Source organism: Brassica napus, chromosome A1 (genome assembly GCF_020379485.1).
Source record: "Brassica napus cultivar Da-Ae chromosome A1, Da-Ae, whole genome shotgun sequence".
Taxonomy (NCBI): domain Eukaryota; kingdom Viridiplantae; phylum Streptophyta; class Magnoliopsida; order Brassicales; family Brassicaceae; genus Brassica; species Brassica napus.
In genome coordinates this window covers 1,761,954-1,769,011 of record NC_063434.1, presented here as the reverse complement: position 1 = coordinate 1,769,011, position 7,058 = coordinate 1,761,954, and the positions used below count along the sequence as shown (strand labels likewise).

General features: G+C 31.4%; 1 long non-coding RNA gene across 2 annotated transcripts; it reads right to left on the bottom strand.

Annotated features, from left to right (window-relative positions):
- Positions 1–2,528: 2,528 nt before the first annotated feature.
- On the bottom strand, positions 2,529–5,885 carry LOC125608421. 2 transcript variants are annotated; one of them, XR_007339324.1, is made up of 8 exons: positions 5,587–5,885; positions 3,995–4,119; positions 3,770–3,890; positions 3,542–3,611; positions 3,376–3,456; positions 3,188–3,304; positions 2,976–3,107; positions 2,529–2,869 (listed from the first exon to the last, which is right to left on the bottom strand). It is a non-coding gene; the product is annotated as an uncharacterized LOC125608421 (long non-coding RNA). The 2 variants fall into 2 exon arrangements; XR_007339323.1 differs by lacking the exon at positions 5,587–5,885 and adding an exon at positions 5,420–5,571 and having other exon boundaries at positions 3,542–3,890.
- Between the last annotated feature and the right edge of the window lie 1,173 nt (positions 5,886–7,058).

The following is a 7,058-nucleotide window of genomic DNA, read 5'->3' as shown; positions in this document are numbered from 1 at the left end:
ATTAAAATCATTAAATGGTGTGAAATTGAACCACTCGGCAAGCACGAGAAATGGGTGTAAATGAGAATGGTGGTGTCACGATGCGTATGTGGAAAAAAATTGGTCGAACGCGACGCAAGGCTTTTATGTGCAGCCGACTGTATAGTATTGTCCTATCAAATTATCAATTCGCCCATTCACATTATGCAAACACGTACTTTAAAGGGAAACTTCGTAGATATAAACACGGGTTGTGTATAAGAACTAGGAGCTTTTTTTTTTTTTTGTCATCTGAAGTTTCATATATCACAAAGGTTAACATTACAAACACAACTAGGAGCTTTATTTAGATATTTAATTATCTTTTAGGACGATACGAATTAAAAATTGACGGGTCGGTGTCGTTTTGTGCAAGATTTTCAAAAGTATAATAGGTTAATGTCTGCTTTCACCGTAAACCACTAAATATTCGAGATAATCTCCTTTGTTAGGGAAAACAAAAAAGGTCGAGATCCCCTAATTACAGTGATTTATGACCATTTTGTTGTCATCTTTTCATTTTACTAACGTCTATCAATTTTCAACGTTCACCTGATTAAACTGAACAAGCTACAAAAAAAAAAAAAAAAATCGTGTGCGTATATATAGCAATCAAAATTGGTAGTTATATGCCATGCGATGATGTTAGATAAATCGTGTTCTTTTATTAGTAGTTAACAACGAAAGTCAACATCGTGTTTCATTTAATCAAATGTATCAATATATCAACTACACATAACACAATGGTTCAAAAACAAATGTATCATCAACACAAGAAAATTATTCCTCAAATATCTAATTAAATTTTTGTATCAACGTAAATAGAGCTTCAGGTAGGTCTTCAAACAAAATTAGAATACACACAAAACACTCCAAATTAGTAATTACCATTCTAGTATACAAACTCTCAATTTTGAATAGCGGAGAAACAACCTCTCACACCAAAAACTATAGCATCTAGTTATAACCTATAAAACCTTCTCTAAAGATATTAATATGGTTTTACATTTATCATATTTTTCTTTACAACTAGGGTCGGCCCGCCCTACGGACGGGATATACTTTATTTATGATTTAAGTTATTATTTTTTGTATGATTTTGTGGTTTATATTTTAGGTTGGTATTTTTAAGAGATGTGTATGATACACTACAAAAGAAAGGAATCATATTACATCACATAAGCATAGTATCAGAAAAACGAATAATATCAATTTGAGACAATTATTAATTAATGATACAAAATATTTGTTTTAATATCAATTATTGCAATCGTTGTTGTTATTAAATTATCTTCGTATATATTAATCTTTGTTAAGCAAGTGAAAATCAATTAAAAGATATATTATATTTCACATACATGTAAAAATATGTAGCTTATTCTAAACTAAAAATAATTTTAATTTTTACTATTTTTTTGTTGTTCTTATCATAAATCAAAGGTTTGATAAATTAATAAAAAGCTTTTATTTTTTCATTAATGTAACTATTTTACATTTTTAGTGTTTGTTATATTTTTATTTTAAAATTAAGTAAAATAAAAATGCATGTCACTACAGTTGAAATTTAAATACATAAAATATGAATTATTTTTCATTCTTATATATTTGTTTGTGAATGCATTGGTACTTTTTTATATGGTGTCTAATAAGTTATACCTACTATTGGATTTGAACCGTTTTTAAAACTATTGAGTTAGATAATGTGAAAAATGAATCAATTTACAATTTGTTTTCTAAAGTTAGTTAAATAACATAACAATCTAAAATTGATTATTTAAGTATACACACATTATATCAAAACTATTATCAAATAAACCATATCATCCAAACATTTATCAAATATGAAGCCAATTAAGTAACACTCATTCATTTAAGCAGGAATTTTAAAATTATATTACTATGAAATTAATAATCCCTTATAGTATATTACTATAATATAAAGTTATAAAAATAGATTCAAACCAATAGCTACTTTAAAATCATAATATGTAGACTACAAAAAATAATGTATATTTACGTTAATGGAATTTAAACCAATATATTTTTGGTTAAGTTCATAAAGAACTTTATGAATCATATAAAATTTTCTTTGTAAAACTTAGTTAAATTGTTTGGATGGCCAATTAGTTTAGAGAGATATAGAGAATCATAGAATCGATGGTACCAACATTGCATCCATGTTGTTAGTATTTCTCTTCTCATTGACATTGTCCTCTGCTGTTACTTCTTGGAGAGAGCCACGTAAAAGTAATTGTTGCATATTCTTTTTCTTTTCTTCTTGATTTTAATTCTCGAATTTAATTATCATAACATAATTTATTACATAGTTTTCTGTTTTCCAATGCGTAGTCACATTCGCATCAAGCCTAAATGTTATCATAATTCGGCTGGATAACTTTTAATTTGAGTAAGATAATATGTGTGTTATAAAAAAGTGTTTCAAAAATAAAAGTAAGATAATGATTAGTAAACATAAACGGTTAAATATAATGAGTCGTGAGAAAGATGAAAATCTCCAAAAAAACATTTTTATTATAGTTTTAGACTTTTAATAAACCATACCAAACTACATAAGAGAACATATTTTAAAATAAAAACCACCGTTAATACATAATCATTTATGAAATAGCAAGTACTCCATCTGCATCACAACCCTTAGCTTCTTCATCACCTTTAAAGACTTTGATGCCTGAGGTTTCTTGATGGCGATACCACTTAGAGATGTTCCTACAATTAAATTACCAGCCTCATAGGCCCTCACGTTATGTAGTTTTGTCATCTCACCACTAATCGAATCCAACAAAGACACCCTTCAACAGTGTCAACAGCAATGCTCATCTCCACATGGTATCTTTCAAAGCAGATAAAAATTATTAGAACATGTTATATCTGAGTGTGAATTAACAATTACTTTTAAAAACTGAAAACAACTAATTAATTCAACTGATCCAATATACCTGAGCAAACCAAGATATTTCAGTTCACGCAAGTAAAGGATGAGACCGTTCGGTGGAGCTTCTTCATGCACCTAGAGCAAGAGACGTAACACCAGTCTTTCTCCATTTTGATATCAGTCACCATTCAATGTTCTACATTTTTTTACTTTTCAGAAACATACACGGAATATAAACATTTAAAATAGTAAAACAGTAAACACTGACTGTACAACCTGAGGCTCCGAAATGATGACGAACTCATTGAGCTCAGCTATAGTAAGAGGCTCAACCTTTGCATAGCCTCTAAGAAATGAAGGAACATGGGTGTTCCTAGGTCTTTGGAAACCAGCCTGTAGTGTTATAGAGCATTACATGAGAGTCTATTATGGATATAATAATTTATGAATCATCAAACACTTACTCGTAAAAAGTAGAATTCTCTGCATCAGTTTCGTTGTCGAAAGATACATGTGTTCCCGATGTGGCATTTAAAAACAACGTCCTGCAGAAAAATATTCCATGTGTGTTTCAAGAATATTAGTATACGTGATAGTATGCATGTGTTTTAATTCCAGACAAAAATACACCTTCTACCATCTTTGGTTTTATGCTATTTGCAACAACAACCCTTGAATCTCCCCAGAATCCTTCAAGCTTCTTGTGAAAATAACAGCTTGTGAGTCAAACAGACTCAAAGTGACAGTGATATGAGTGTGAAAAGAAAAACAGAACATAAAAAAATCAATGACATATTCAAAAGAAAAGTAAGAAAATTTATGAAAGTATTGAATAAATTCAAATATAGAGAGAGTTACCGTCGATCTTGATAGTTGTCATAACTCTATCTTTTCCTTGAGGAATGTCACTCACTGTACTTCTCACAGCAGTGAGCTCACTAATAACGTCCGAGAGATTATGAACATCTTAATTTATTATCTGTTTCAATGATAAGTCTGTCATAAACTGTCTTTAAGAAGCCATATCTGAAAGATGCGTGTTTGGTATTGGCTAGGCTAAGAAGCAAATCATGATCGCTGAACCTGACGTTCTTCAGGGACGGGAGATTAGCACATCTAGACTGGTTGAATCACTGAACCAGATTGTCAGAAGTGAGTCTGAAAGCCTGAAGTTCTGGCTGCACCGGTGAACCAGCCTGGAGATGGTCCTACCTAGGGATGTTAACGTAGGGTAAAATAACCCAGCCCAGCCCAACCCACAAATAACCCAACCCAGTTTATACCCAACCTGCAAAAACCCAGAAACATCAGGGTTGAAATCCAAACCCAGAAAATAAACCCAATATGGTATAGGTTTACCCGTGGGTACCCAAAGTATTATCTTATTTATTCTGAAGTTTAGCAGTTTTGGCAGGAAACCTCGCTTTTGCGGTTTTGGCGGAAAAACTCGTTTTTGATTTTGATGGAAAAACTCGTTTTTACGGTTTTGGGAAAAAACTCGGTTTTCGGCTTTGACGGGAAAACTCGATTTTTCGATTTTGGCGGGAAAACTCGATTTTTCGATTTTGGCGGAAAAACTCGGTTTTGCGGTTTTGGGGGAAAAACTCGGTTTCTCGTCTTTGGCGGGAAAACTCAATTTTCGGTTTTGGCGGAAAAACTCAGTTTTACGGTTTTGGCGGGAAAACTCATTTTTTGCGATTTTGGCGGAAAAACTCATTTGCGGTTTTGGCGGGAAAACTCATTTTTTTTGCGGTTTTGGCGGGAAAACTCGGTTTTTGCGGTTTTGGCGGGAAAATTGAGTTTTACGGCACTGGCGGGAAAACACCTTTTGCGGTTTTGGCGGAAAAACTCGATTTTGGGGCTTTCAGTCGGAAAACTCGATTTTACGGTTTTAGCGGGAAAACTCAGTTTTGCAGTTTTGGTGAGAAAACTCAGTTTTGCGGTTTTGGCGGGAAACTTAGTTTTATGGTTTTGGCGGAAAAACAAGTTTTGTGGTTTCGGTAGAAAAACTCGATTTTTCGGTTTCAGCGGGAAAACTCGTTTTTGGTTTCTGTTAGAAATATTAGTTTTAGGGTTTTTGCGAAAAAAAATCATTTTTTGGTTCTGACGGAAAAAAACGTTTTTGCAATTTTTATATAATTTAATTAAAATGGTAAAAATCTATATATATAATTGAAAACCCATGGGTACACCATTACCCTTTTGTATTTACCCAACATAAATATGGGTTTTAAAATTAATACCCATGGTTGACCCAATTAATCTTAGATGGGTAAAAACCCAGCCCATTATTAGTGGGTTTGGGTAAACCCATGGGTAACTACCCATGTTAACATCCCTAGTCCTACCATAACGAATGTGAAAAGAGATCTTTATAAACAACATTATGAAAAAACAAAAATAGGTTCAATGAAAATCTAATTCTATGTAAAAGTTTCATTCTTAGGAAAGTCGTTGCCGAAATAATAAAAATACTATGAGTATGAGTTAAAAAAAAGGTTCAATCACCAAGAATTAGCTTCCCAGAATCTGGGCAACCACACATAGAATTAGAAGAGTAGTGACCAAACTTCAAACCACCAAAAAGAACAGATGAGCTAGCCATGATTGGGGATTTTCTTTGTTTTCTGGAGAATCAGAAAATGTGAGGATGATGTTCAAGGTAGAAGACTTACCCTTTTTATAGGTAAAGAAACCGCTTTGGAGTTGGATGATATCATTGTATGAGACGTCGTGCTTGATTCTCGTCCGTGGAGTTAAGATATCTCTTAAAGCCAATGAATGAAGAAAACTCATAACGTCTGGGGGTTAAGTACCAAATACGAAACGACAGCTGCTTGGTTCTCGAGGACGATTCGGATGCTCGATTTGATCTTCATTGTTGCTTGAGCTCGTTCATCGCAGAGACAGAAAACAACAGCTAACCTTAATTCTACCCACCGTCTGTCGCGGAGAAGAAAGTTCGAAATGGACACATGAAAATTAGAATATCATTCCTGAAGCCCAAACCCATACGCAAAGTCCACAATAATTAGAAATCAAAGTTAAATGATACGGCGCGTTTCAGTGAAGCGGGACACGCGTCCCCCCTATATTGAAAGACTTTCCACGTGTCCTCAGCAGGAGAGACTCCAACATTTTTTTATATAATTAGATATCAAATTGTAAACTAATTGATACTATTGTTCAATATTGTTCTTGGATTTATAAAAATTAGAAGTAACAAAAGAATATTTGAAACTTATGTCTTTGAAAATGTGAAACGAAGAAAATTGCACCAGTTATTATAGATGTCTCAATCATCAAATGAGACAATTCAATAACTATGCAAATAAGTTGGGAGTGGAATTAAGGCTTTGATTAGTGCATGTGTTATATTTGATTAAAGTTGTGTTAGGAGCAGAACTCAAAAATGTTACCAATCATGAATGGTTTTTTAATTTTTAAGTTAATGTTTGAGTTGTTATGTATTATACTTGAGTTATAATTTGAAGTTATCCCTTTAATAAAATTGATAACTCAAATTTTAACTCAACATCAACAAAATACCATATGTTAAGGTTTGAGTTAGTATTATTTTTTTTTTACAAATTGTTATTTAAACAAATTATTAATATATTTGGTAATTATTTACGTTCACCTTTTTATTAATAAGTGAAATATCCATAATAATTTGATATAACTATTTACTTATTAGTCAAATATTTTTACAAAATTTCTTAGTTTCTTCTAATTATTTAAACAGACAAAAATTTTATTATTCAATTATTAATTATGTTTGGTGCTTCAAAAAGTTATATACATAATTCTTTTATATATCCTAATATAATTTATTAAATTTATGATAATTGTTATTACTATTATATTTATAATATATTTTACATAATACATAATTCAATTTATACATCAAAAATATTAACAGCAAACTTGCTATATAAATATACAATTTATACCACATACTTATTATATATTTGTAACAAAATATTTTCTTTAAATTAGACGCAAGTTAACAGAATATATTTGACTGAAAATATCTTATCAATATTGTAATTTATCATGAATATTCCTGAACAAGTTACATGCAATGCATAGATATATATATTAGTATGATGTGTTTTCACTAAACATGTGGCTTCAGTCAATTAAA